The sequence below is a fragment of the Prionailurus viverrinus genome, chromosome C2, assembly GCF_022837055.1.
Source record: "Prionailurus viverrinus isolate Anna chromosome C2, UM_Priviv_1.0, whole genome shotgun sequence".
NCBI lineage: Eukaryota > Metazoa > Chordata > Mammalia > Carnivora > Felidae > Prionailurus > Prionailurus viverrinus.
In genome coordinates this window covers 101,991,528-102,003,782 of record NC_062569.1, presented here as the reverse complement: position 1 = coordinate 102,003,782, position 12,255 = coordinate 101,991,528, and the positions used below count along the sequence as shown (strand labels likewise).

At 35.9% G+C, this 12,255-nt stretch overlaps 1 protein-coding gene across 1 annotated transcript in view; it reads right to left on the bottom strand.

Moving 5' to 3' along the window:
* LOC125175174 (uncharacterized) overlaps positions 1-10,590 on the bottom strand; it is a 59,879-nt gene extending 49,289 nt beyond the window's left edge. The window contains exon 1 of the mRNA XM_047875521.1: positions 10,499-10,590. The gene's annotated coding sequence lies outside the window, so the exon portion shown is untranslated. The remainder of the gene's footprint in view (positions 1-10,498) is intronic.
* Between the last annotated feature and the right edge of the window lie 1,665 nt (positions 10,591-12,255).

The following is a 12,255-nucleotide window of genomic DNA, read 5'->3' as shown; positions in this document are numbered from 1 at the left end:
TATAGATCCAAGAAGTTCAGAGATTATCAAGGAGGATAAATACAAAAACACAAAAGAAAATATCTACACATATATCAAAACTGTTGAAAACCAAAGACAGAAAGAGAAAGTTAAACACAGACACAGGCAGTAACAAAAAATATATACAGAAGAACAAAGATAAGAACTATAGCAAACTTCTCATCAGAAACAATACAAAAAAAAAAAAAAACTTGAGTGGCATCCTGAAGACACTGAAAGAAAAATTGTTAAGCCACAATTTTATACCCAGTGAAATTCCTGTCAAATAAAGAAGAAATAAAACTTTCTTCAGATGAACAATCTCAGAGAAAATTCATGGCCAGCAAACCTGAACATACCAAATGTTAAGAAAGTTCTTCAGACAGGAGGCATATGATACCAATCAGAAACTTGGATTTACAGAAACAAATGAAGAGCAGTAGAAATTGAACAAAATGACAAAGACAGAGGAATCGAATAAAATGACAAAGACAGACAAAATGACAAGACAGAGGAATTCTCTCCTAAAGAAAGATCAAGAACAAATCATAGCCAGGGATTTGTTCAAAAGATATAAGCAATATAACTTGAACAAGAATTTAGAACAACAGTCATAAGAATACTAGCTGGGCTTGAAAAAAGCATAGATGATACCAGAGAAACCCTTGCTGCAGAGATAAAAGACCTAAAAAGTAGTCAGGCCAAAATAAAAAAAGCTATAACAGAGATGTGAAACTGAGTGGGATTAATCACAATGAGGATGAGAGAAGGGGAACCTATCTGATAACAAGATAAAATTATGGAAAATATTGAAGCTTAAAAGAAGAGGGAAAAAGAAGCTATTAGATCACAAATACAGACTTAGGAAACTCAGTGATTCCATAAAGTGCAATAATAACCATATCACAGGAGTCCCAGAAGAGTGAGAAAAGAGGACAGAAGGTTTATTTGAACAAATTATAGCTGAGAACTTCCCTAATCTGGGGAAGTAAACAGGCATTCAAGTCCAAGAGGCACAGAAAACTCCCCTAAAAATCAACAAAAACAGGCCAACAACAAAACAGAGTGAAAATTGCAAAATACAAAGATAAGGAGAGAATTTTGAAAGCAGTTAGGGACAAGAAGTTCTTAACCTACAAGGGTAGACACATAAGGTTAGTAGCAGACCCGTCCACAGAAACTTGGCAGGCCAGAAAGGAGTGTTATGATATATTCATCGTGCTAATGGGGGGGGGGGGGGGGAGGGGGGAGGAATAACTCAACCAAGAATACTTTTATCCAGCAAGGCTTTAATTCAGAATAGAGTGAGATATAGAGTCTACAAGACAAGGAAAAACTAAAGGAGTTTATGAATACCAAACCAGTTCTCCAAGAATTATTAAAGGGTACACTTTGAGTGGGAAAGAGACAGACCAAAAGCAACAAAGACTAGAAAGGAATAGAGGCAATCTACAGGAACAGTGACTTTACAGATAGTACAATGGCACTAAATTCATATCTATCAATAATAACTATAAATTTAAATGGACTAAATGCTCCAATGAAAAGACACTGGGTATCAGAATGGATTAAAAAAAAAAAAAGAGCCATCAATATGCTGCTTACATGAGACCTATTTTAGACCCAAAGACACCTCCAGATTGAAAGTGAGGGGGTGGGAAATGATTTATCATGCCAATGGACATCAAAAGAAAGCTGGAATAGCCATACTTATATCATACAAACTAGATTTTAAGGCAAAAACTATAATAAGAGATGAAGAAGGGCACTATATGATAATAAAGGGGTCTATCCAACAAGAACATCTAACAATTGTAAATATTTATGCCCCCAACATGAAAGAAGCCAAATATATAAACTAATGAGTAACAAACTTAAAGAAACTCATTAATAATAATACAATAATAGTAGGAGACTTTAACACTTCACTTACAACAATGAACAGATCATTTTAGTAGAAGATCAACAAGGAAACAATGGTTTTATTTTATTTTATTTTATTTTTAATTTTTTTTTCAACGTTTTTTATTTATTTTTGGGACAGAGAGAGACAGAGCATGAACGGGGGAGGGGCAGAGAGAGAGGGAGACACAGAATCGGAAACAGGCTCCAGACTCCGAGCCATCAGCCCAGAGCCTGACGCGGGGCTCGAACTCACGGACCGCGAGATCGTGACCTGGCTGAAGTCGGACGCTTAACCGACTGCGCCACCCAGGTGCCCCAGGAAACAATGGTTTTAAATGACAAAATGAACAATATGGACTTAATAGACATATTCAGAGCATTTCATCCTAAAGCATCAGAATACATATTCTTTGGAGTGCACATGGGACATTCTCCAGAATGGATCACATACTGGGTCACAAATCAGGGCTCAACCAGTAAAAAACAACTGATATCATACCATGCGTGTTTTCAGACCACAACACTATGAAACTTGAAATCAACCACAAGAAAAATTTTAGGAAAACCACTAATACATGGAGATTAAAGAACATCCTACTGAAGAAGGAATGGGTTGATCAGGAAATTAAAGAAGAAATAAAAAATACACGGAAGCAACTGAAAATGAAAACACTACAGTCCAAAACCGTTGGGATGTAGCAAAGGCAGTCATAAGAGGGAAATATATTGCAATACAGAACCTCCTCAAGAGGCAAGAAAAAACTCAAATACACAATCTAACCTTACACCTAAAGGAGCTGGAAAAAGAACAGCAAACAAAGCCTAAAACCAGGAGAAGAAAGGAAATAATAATGATTACAGAAGAAATAAATGATATAGAAATAAGAAGAAAAAAAATAGTAGAACAGAATCAATGAAATGAGGAGCTGGTTCTTTGAAAGAATTAACAAAATTGATAAACCCCTAGCCAGATTGATCAAAAAGAAACAAGAAAGGACGTGAATAAATAAAATCCTGAATCAAAGAGGAGAGATCACAAACAACACTGCAGAAATAAAATTATGAGAAAATATTATGAGAAATTATATGCCAACAAATTAGGCAAACTGGAAGAAATGGACAAATTCCTAGAAATATATAAATTACCAAAAGTGAAATAGGAAAAAATAGAAAATTTAAACAGACCCATAACCAGCAAAGAAATTGAATCAGTAATCAAAAATCTCCCAACAAGAGTCCAGGGCTAAATGGCTTCCCAGGGGAATTCTACCAAACATTTAAAGAAGAGATAATAACTGTTCTTCTGAAACTATTCCAAAGAATAAAAAATGAGTATGAAAACTTCAAAACTCATTCTACAAGGCCAGCATTACTTTGATTCCAAAACCAGACAAAGACTCCACTAAAAATGAGAATTACAGACCAGTATCTCTGATGAACATGGGTGCAAAAATTCTCAAGAAGATACTAGCAAATAAAATCCAACAATACATTAAAAGAATTATTCACCATAGGGGCGCCTGGGTGGCTCAGTCGGTTGAGTGTCCGACTTCGGCTCAGGTCATGATCTCTCAGTCTGTGAGTTCGAGCCCCACATTGGGCTCTGTGCTGACAGCCCGGAGCCTGGAGCCTGCTTCGGATTCTGTGTCTCCCTCTCTCTCTCTGCTCCTCCCCCACTCATGCTCTGTCTCTCTCTCTGTCAAAAAGAAATAAGCATTAAAAAAATTTTAAAGAATTATTCACCACAATCAAGTGCGATTTATTCCTAGGCTGTAGGGTTTGTTCAATATTCACAAATCAATCAACAAAATACACCACGCCACATTAATAAAAGAAAGGATAAGAACCATTTCATCCTCTCAATAGATGCAGAAAAAGCATTTGACAAAATACAGCATCCTTTCTTGATAAAAACCGTATCAAGCAGGGATAGAAGGAACATACCTCAACACCATAAAGGTCATACATGAAAGACCCACAACTAATATCATCCTCAATGGGGAAAAGCTGAGAGCTTTTCCCCTAAGGTCAGGAACATGACAGTGATGTCCACTCTTAACCACTGCTGTTCAACATAGTGCTGGAAATATTAGCCTTAGCAATCAGACAATGAAAAGAAATAAAAGACCTACAAACTGGCAAGGAAAACGTCAAACTTTCACTCTTTGCAGATGACATGATATTCTATGTAGAAAACCCAGAGGGTTTCAGCAAAGTCACAGGATATAAACCAATGTACAGAAATTGATTGCATTGTTACACACCAATAATGAAGCAGCAGAAAGAGAAATCAAGAAATTAATCCCATTTATAATTGCACCAACCAAAGATGGAAAATACCTATATGCTGAAAATTACAAAAAGCTTATGAAAGAAATTGAGTAAGACACAAAGAAATGGAAAAACATTCCTTCCTCATGGATTGGAAGAACAAATATTGTTAAAATGTTGATATTACTCAAGGCAATCTATACATTCAGTGTAATACCTATCAAAACAACACCAGCATTTTTCACAGAGCTAGAATGAACAATTCTAAAATCTGTATGGAACCAGAGAAGATCCTGAATATCCAAAGTAATGTTAAAAAATAAAAGTAAAGTGGGAGGCATCATAATTCCAGTCCTTATGCTGTATTACAAAGCTGTAATCAAGAAAGTATAGTACTGGCACAAAAACAGACACATATATCAATGGAACAGAATAAAGAACTCAGATTATGGACCAACAACTGTACATTCAACTAACTAATCTTCAACAAAATGAGAAATAATATCTAATGGAAAAAAGACATTCTATTCAACTAATGGTATTGGGAAAACTGGACAGTGACATGCAGAATGAACCTGGACGACTTTCTTACACCATACACAGAAATAAATTCAAAATGGATGAAGACTTAAATGTGACACGAAAAAACATCAAAATCCTTGAGGAGAACACAGGCAGCATATCCCATCAAGAGAACTTGCCTTATAATGTGAAAACTAGATTACAATGTCACAATAAAAGAAAACTACAGACCAATATTATTGATGAATACAGATGCAAAAATCTTCAACAAAATACTAGCAAATGTAAAAACTAGCAATATGTAAAAAAAAAAAAAAACTACACAATATGGCCAAGTAAGATTTATTCCAGGAATGCAAAGTTGGTTTAACATCAAAAAATCAGTGTAATACATGAGACTAATTAATAAAATGAAGAACAAAACCATGTGATCACCACAATAGAGAGAGGAAAAACAATTGCTAAAACCCAACTACTCTCCTGAGAAAAAATGCTTAACAAACTAGGAATAAATGAAATTTTGTGAACCTTTTGAGGGACATCTATGGAAAACCCATAGCTAACATCATACTTAATAGTGAAAAACTGAATGCTTTCCACCCTAAAATAAGAAACAATACAAAGGATATCTGCTCTTACAACTTCTATCTAACATTGGAAGTTTTATCCAGGATGAACAGACAAGTAAAACAAACAAACAAAAAAACCAACTTTCAGATGTGAACAGAAGCAGCAAAGCCATCTCTGTTCTGCAAATCATATGACCTTGTATATAATCATGAAGAATACACACACACACAAAAATAGGATTAATAAACAAGTTGAGCAAAATTGGAGAATACAAGATCAATATTAAAAAGTCATTTGGGGGGTGCCTGGGTGGCAGAGACAGTTAAAAGTCCGACTTCAGCTCAGGTCATGATCTCACGGTTTGTGAGTTCAAGCCCCATATTGGGCTCTGTGCTGACAGCTCAGAGCCTGAAGCCTGCTTTGAATTCCATGTCTACCTTTCTCTCTGTCCCTCCTCCACTCACAGTCTGTCTCTGTCTCTCTCTCACTCACTCTCTCAAAAATAAATATTAAAAAAATTTTTTTAATCATTTGGAATTCTATACACTAGCAATGAACAATTCAAAAACAAAATTGAGTAAACAATTCCATTGACAATAGCATCACACACACAAAATAAGAATAGATTTAACAAAAGAAATTAAATACATATACTCTGAGAACTATAACACACTATTGAAAGAAGTGGAAGACATCTCATTTTTGTGGATTAGGAGACAACTAGTAAGATAGGAATATGTCCCTAATCGATCTACAGATTCAATATAATCCTTAGTCAAATCCCAAGTGGCTTTTTTGTAAAAAAAATAAAATAAAATAAAAATGTGTTTAAATTCATTTATTTTTGAATGGTGGCATGAGTGGGGGATGGGCAGAGAGGGAGACACAGAATCCAAAGCAGGCTCCAGGCTCTGAGCCAGACTGGGCTTGAACTCACAAACCATGAAATCATGACCTGAGTCAAAGTTGATGCTTAACCCACTGAGCCACCTATATGCCCCACAACTGGCTTTTTTGTAAAAATTGATGAGTTGATCTTAAACTTTATATAGAAAGTCAAGGGACCTGGAATAGCCAAAACAATCTTGGAGAAAAACCAACTTGAAAGTCCCAGATTTCAGGGGCGCCTGGGTGGCGCAGTCGGTTAAGCGTCCGACTTCAGCCAGGTCACGATCTCGCGGTCCGGGAGTTCGAGCCCCGCGTCAGGCTCTGGGCTGATGGCTCAGAGCCTGGAGCCTGTTTCCGATTCTGTGTCTCCCTCTCTCTCTGCCCCTCCCCCGTTCATGCTCTGTCTCTCTCTGTCCCAAAAATAAATAAATGTTGAAAAAAAAAAAATTTTAAATAAAAAAAAAAAAAAAGAAAGTCCCAGATTTCAGAACGTACTACCAAGCTATAGGGATCAAGACTGTCATACTAGCTTCAAGACAGACATATAAGCCAAACAAAACAAAACCATATTTTTATGTGATCAACTGATTTTGGAAAATGGTGCTAAGACAATGTAATAGGAAAAGAACAATCTTTTCAACAAATGGTGCTAGGACAGCTGGATATCCACATAAAGGAAATTAATTTGGATCTCTATCTCGCACCATATACAAAAATTAACTTGAAATTGAGCATAGACCTAAATATATGAGCTAAAACTGTAAGACTCTTAGAAGAAAATGGAAATAAAACTTTGTGATCTTGGGTAAGGAAGCATTTCTTAAATACTGACAACAAAAACATGAACAACAAAGAAAAACTAAATAAATTAGACTTCATCAAAATTAAAAACTCTTATATTTCAAATTACAGCATCAAAAAAATGATAACACAACCCAAAGAATTAGAGAAAATATTTGTAGATCATATATCTAATAAGGGATTTGTATTAAAATACAAAAAGAAATCTTACAACTCAGTAATGAAAATACAAACAACTCAATTGAAAAATAGGCAAAGGATCTGAATAGACATGTCTTTAAATATACACATATATGTATATGTAAGTAACCAATAAATACATGAGAAAATACCCAGTATCATTAGCCACCAGGGAAAGTCAAATCAAAACTGCAACAATACCACCTCATACCCACTAAGATGCCTAAAACAATAAAATTAAAAAAACAGATCATAACAAGTGTTACCAAGAATGTGGAGAAATTGTAACCCTCATACATTGCTGGTAGAATTATAAAAGGGTACAGTCATTTTGGAGAACTGTTCCTCAAAAGGTTAAAGATACGGTTGCCCTAGAACCCAGCAATTCCACTCCAAGTTACATAACAAAGAAAAATGATAACATATGTCCATGAAATAACTTATACACAAATGTTCACAAACAGCATTATTCAAAATCATCACAAAGTTGAAGCAATCCAAATGTTTATCAGTTAATAAATAGACAAACAAAATGTCGTATATCCATACAATGGAATACTATTCAGCCATTAAAGTGACTGATAAGTACTGCAACAGGAATAAATCTTAAAAAGACTATGCCATGTGAAAGAAGCCACACAGAAAATAGCACATACTGTATTCTTTCATTTATATGAAGTGTCCAGAATAGCTAATCCATAGAGACAAAAGTAGACTAGTTAACTGCCAGGAATTAGAGGGGGAAGGAGTGGGTAGTAACTAAAGACACAGGGTTTCTTTTAGTGCAATACAAGTATTCTGCAAGCAAATATTGTATGGTGACACAATTCTGTGAATATACTAAAATTCCTTGAACTGCACACATTAAAAGGATGAATTTTATGATCTGAAAATTATATGTCAATTAAAGTGTTTAAAAAAAAATCCGAGTATCTCAGATATCAGAACCAAAATGATAACATTCGAAGGAAGAGGCTTACAGCTTAGGAGATGGGGGCATGACCCATCTGGTTGAATGTCTATCTTTCCAAAGCCTAACTATTTAAACCACGGAAATGGTACAGAATGATAAGAGAGAAAACTATAAATGCAGGTTGAGGGCACTCAACAGGTTTGACATTATTATCTATGTGGTATAGAGCCCATGAAAAAGTTCTAGTGAGCATGTGACCTGACTTCATGAACATCATGAGGATAAATCATTAATAAAATAGACTGTCAAGCATACTACAACATGTTGGAAAGCAACATAAAGAAATGAAAATACATGTCCCTGGCTTTAAAATTCTTCAATAACAACAATGAGAAAAAGTGCAACCATAGTGAAAATTAAAAAAGAAAAAGGTTTCTTTTCAATAATATAAAGCATAGAGAGGAGAGGTCAGTAGAAATTGGAATGAACAACCTTTTAAAAACCACACAGAACACATGGAATTCAAACTAGGCCTTAAAAAGTGAATGGAATTTAGATAAACTGAGGTGAGGAATTAGCAGAGGTCAAGGAATTAGGAGGTCAAGTGCCTATCCCAAACTACAACAAATTTGGATATAGTCATGCACAAAGTCAATTTCTTACCTCCAACCTTACCCCATTGAAAATGAGAAGGTCGCCAGAGTAATATTACTAAAACATCATTACTTGACTTTGGCATTTGGTAATCGTTGTCTCCATTATAAAGTTCACTTATAATCTGTAATCATATGCAATATGATTTCATATTAATCTGTAATATTTCATATTAATCTGTTCATAATCTGTAATCACTTATGATCTGTAATCATACCCAGCTCTTTAAAGACAGCCATCTTTTCAACTTCCAATTTTCATCTTTCAACTCCCCCCAACAAACCTTGCTCCCAGCCCATACCCCAGCCAACCCTCTTTCCACGAACACTCAAATAAAATACTCATCAAACTCCAAATATGATTTACTTTCATATGCCTGTCACCGCCTTTATGTTCATTTTTACCCATCTAAAATACTCTGCCCATCAATGTGCTGCTTATTCTCTAATGCCAAGTTCAGTTAACACCTTAAGTCTTCCTGAGCCTCCCTCTATTTGCTCTTGCTCAGATAAGTAACAGGCCTCTCAAATCATTTCCTGCAAACTGCTTTGCTGTTTCTTCTTCACCTTCCTTCACTTTATCTCCAATACTTACTGTTGGAGTATCCAGCAGCTCAGATCTTTGACCTCTTCTCCCTTAGTAATATAAATAGCATGTTGGAAGATGACAAGAATATAATTTGTTGCCTCAACTGCCTTCAGGTCCTTACTAAATGATGCACTATTTTAAAACTGCAATTCTAATGTGCAGCCTCAACACTCCATATTCAAACATCTTATTTATTTTTTCTCCATAACACGTATTGCTTTCTAACATACTATATGTTTGACCTATTTATGGTTCATTATCTGTGTTGCCCATGAGAAAGTAATTTCATTTGGCAACTATACCTCAAAAGCAAATAAAGAAAGGAAAGGAAGGAAGGAAGGAAGGAAGGAAGGAAGGAAGGAAGGAAAAGAGAGAAAGAAAAAAACAGAGAAAGGCAGGCAAGAAGGAAAGATAGAAAGAAGAAGGAAAGGAAGGAAGGGAGAGAAAAGGAGGAAGTTTCCAAAAGGGTAGGGGTTTTGCCTGTTTTGTTGACTATTGTATCCCTAGCATTAAAATATTGCCTGGCACATAGAAAATACTCAATGATTTTATGTTACAAAGCACATATGTTATAAAAGTCGATTTCCTAATGTGAGTTGAACTCACTCTCTTGGGATACAATAGGAAAGTATATATCATTTTCATCAACATTTCACTTTAATGCGTCCTCATATTCCTAACTTCCATGTTTTCCCAGGAGAGAAACAAAATGTTATTCTGTATTTCAGTTGATAACTTTTATATTTTCAATGTGGGTAACTTGCAAATAAAGGAAATTTAACTTAATATCTTCATTTTCTCATTATGTAATTGACTTTACACCAATAATGCAAAGAATAATTTGATATAAGGTTAATAAATTTATAATTTATGTAAATTGTATTTATACACTGCCACTAGGTTGACCACAGAAAATCCTACAGAACTAAGAAACCAAAGGAACAATAGCCAGATAGATACGTGACAGAGTTAATGGTGAGTTAGATTCAGCCCCATAAATAACAACTAAGGACAAGATAGTTGGCTAATGGAACCAAAGCATTACCTTTACTACTACTGAAAGCTTGAGTGAAGGTACAGGGCAACAACGGACTTCCTAACTGTGAACTGCAGGCTTGGGCAGACTAACCCCACACAGTTACCAGCAGCACTGGATAACCAGCCAGACGTCAATATTCAAGAGCCTCCCGGTGAAAGACACGCTACCTGGCAAAGCCTGGAGGAGCAAGCCTCCCTCCGCACACCCTCGGGAGCCAGCACTCTCAAGATGAAAATGGAGCAGAACAGGGCATGTCCGGTTCCTCCCCTCCCTCAAATCCACCAATAAAATGAATTCCTTCCTTCTTTCTGGGGGAGGAGCCAATGAGGAGAGCGGGTACAGAATAACAGAAGTATTAAGAAGAAACGCTTCCTCTGAGAAATTAGAGGACCAGGATGTAAGGATTCCTCCCCACAAGAGTCCTAAGCCTTACTTCTGGTAATATCAGCGCTGCCTTTACCGAGAGTATCTGGCGGAAGATGGGGCCTCTGGCCGGATCATTCCGATCACAGTAGCAGGCACTACGGAAGCCTCCAGTTTCCACTCTAGGCAACATTTCAGGATGAAGGGAGAAAGGTTGTTCTCGTTTTCTCTCGCCCCTCCTTTGGTGTACCAGGAGGGGTAGGTACATACATTTTGGACTCTTTAGGCACCAAGGTAAAATCAACTGACCCTTCTCAGTGGAAATAAGGTAACTCCCAATATCCAAAAAGCAACTGTTAATTTTCATATTTATTGCACTAATGTACAAAGAGTTTAAAGTCTTGAAATGGAAACGACTCCCTGTTTGCAACCTATCCTACTACCAAAAACAGTCACTTACAACATTGGCGCTCTTTTTCTAATATGTTATGTATTGATTTATCACTTTAGACATTAGTTCTTCACTTCCTCATATGTGGAGACACTGGCAGTCTTACCCTGCTTTTTCTTTCCCCATCCCAAAAAATAAAAAAATATCAAAAACTTTTTATTAAGTCAGTATTTAGTATCTCCATTAATGTTTTTGGCAGACCACGTCCTATTACCTTTTTTAACCAAATTTCATTTGCCTACAGTGTGTATACACCTTAGAAACAAAATCAAATTTCATTTTCCCCTAGAGTTAATAATTTCTTTTTTTTAAACACTTTTAAGTTTTCTTTATTACCCATTGCTAATTTTTCCCACAGCTTCCAACAGTTGTTATTTCACTTGTCCACATGCTTGCGCCTCTTTTTTTCAAGATACCTATCAGGTCTCTGCTTTTCCTGAAGTCACTCTAACCCGTCCTAACTTGTTGCTCTCCAAGCTCGCTGTACACCTCTGATCCTGGCACTTGCATTGGCCATCATCTGGGGAACCGCCTTCAACTCTCTCTAGTGTTAGATCTGCTTTTTCCAGATTCCATGGCTTCCTCTTTTGCTAGAATTAACTCCTCATTTTAGAGTAACTACCTAAAACTTAGAGAAGGGGAAAGAAACGTTTTTAGACCTCACTTGCTTGAAAGTGACACCGTATTGTTCTCTCAACTTCTTTATAATTTGTTTATGGATAAACCGTGAGGGTTGAAAATCATTTTCATCACAGTTTTCAAGATATTCCTCCTTCAGATGGCTGTTGAAAATCCGATGTTATTCTTAGTCCCAATAATTTGTAAGTTACCTGTTTGTTTTCTTTTGTGGAGACTTTTAGAATTTTCTCATGATCTTGGTGATCTGAATTTCATGAGGCAATACTTTGGTCTGAGTGTATATTACTTGCTATTATCTTATTTTTCTTTTAGCTAACTATCCAGGTCTCTTGAAAGTCACTTTCAATCTGGAAATTCATAGCCTTCATTCATGGACATGGTCTTGTATTATTTTGGTATGAATTTTTCTTCCCATTTTCTTTTACTTTCGTATACTTTCGTTTGGGATCATTTATTATTTAAACATTAAAA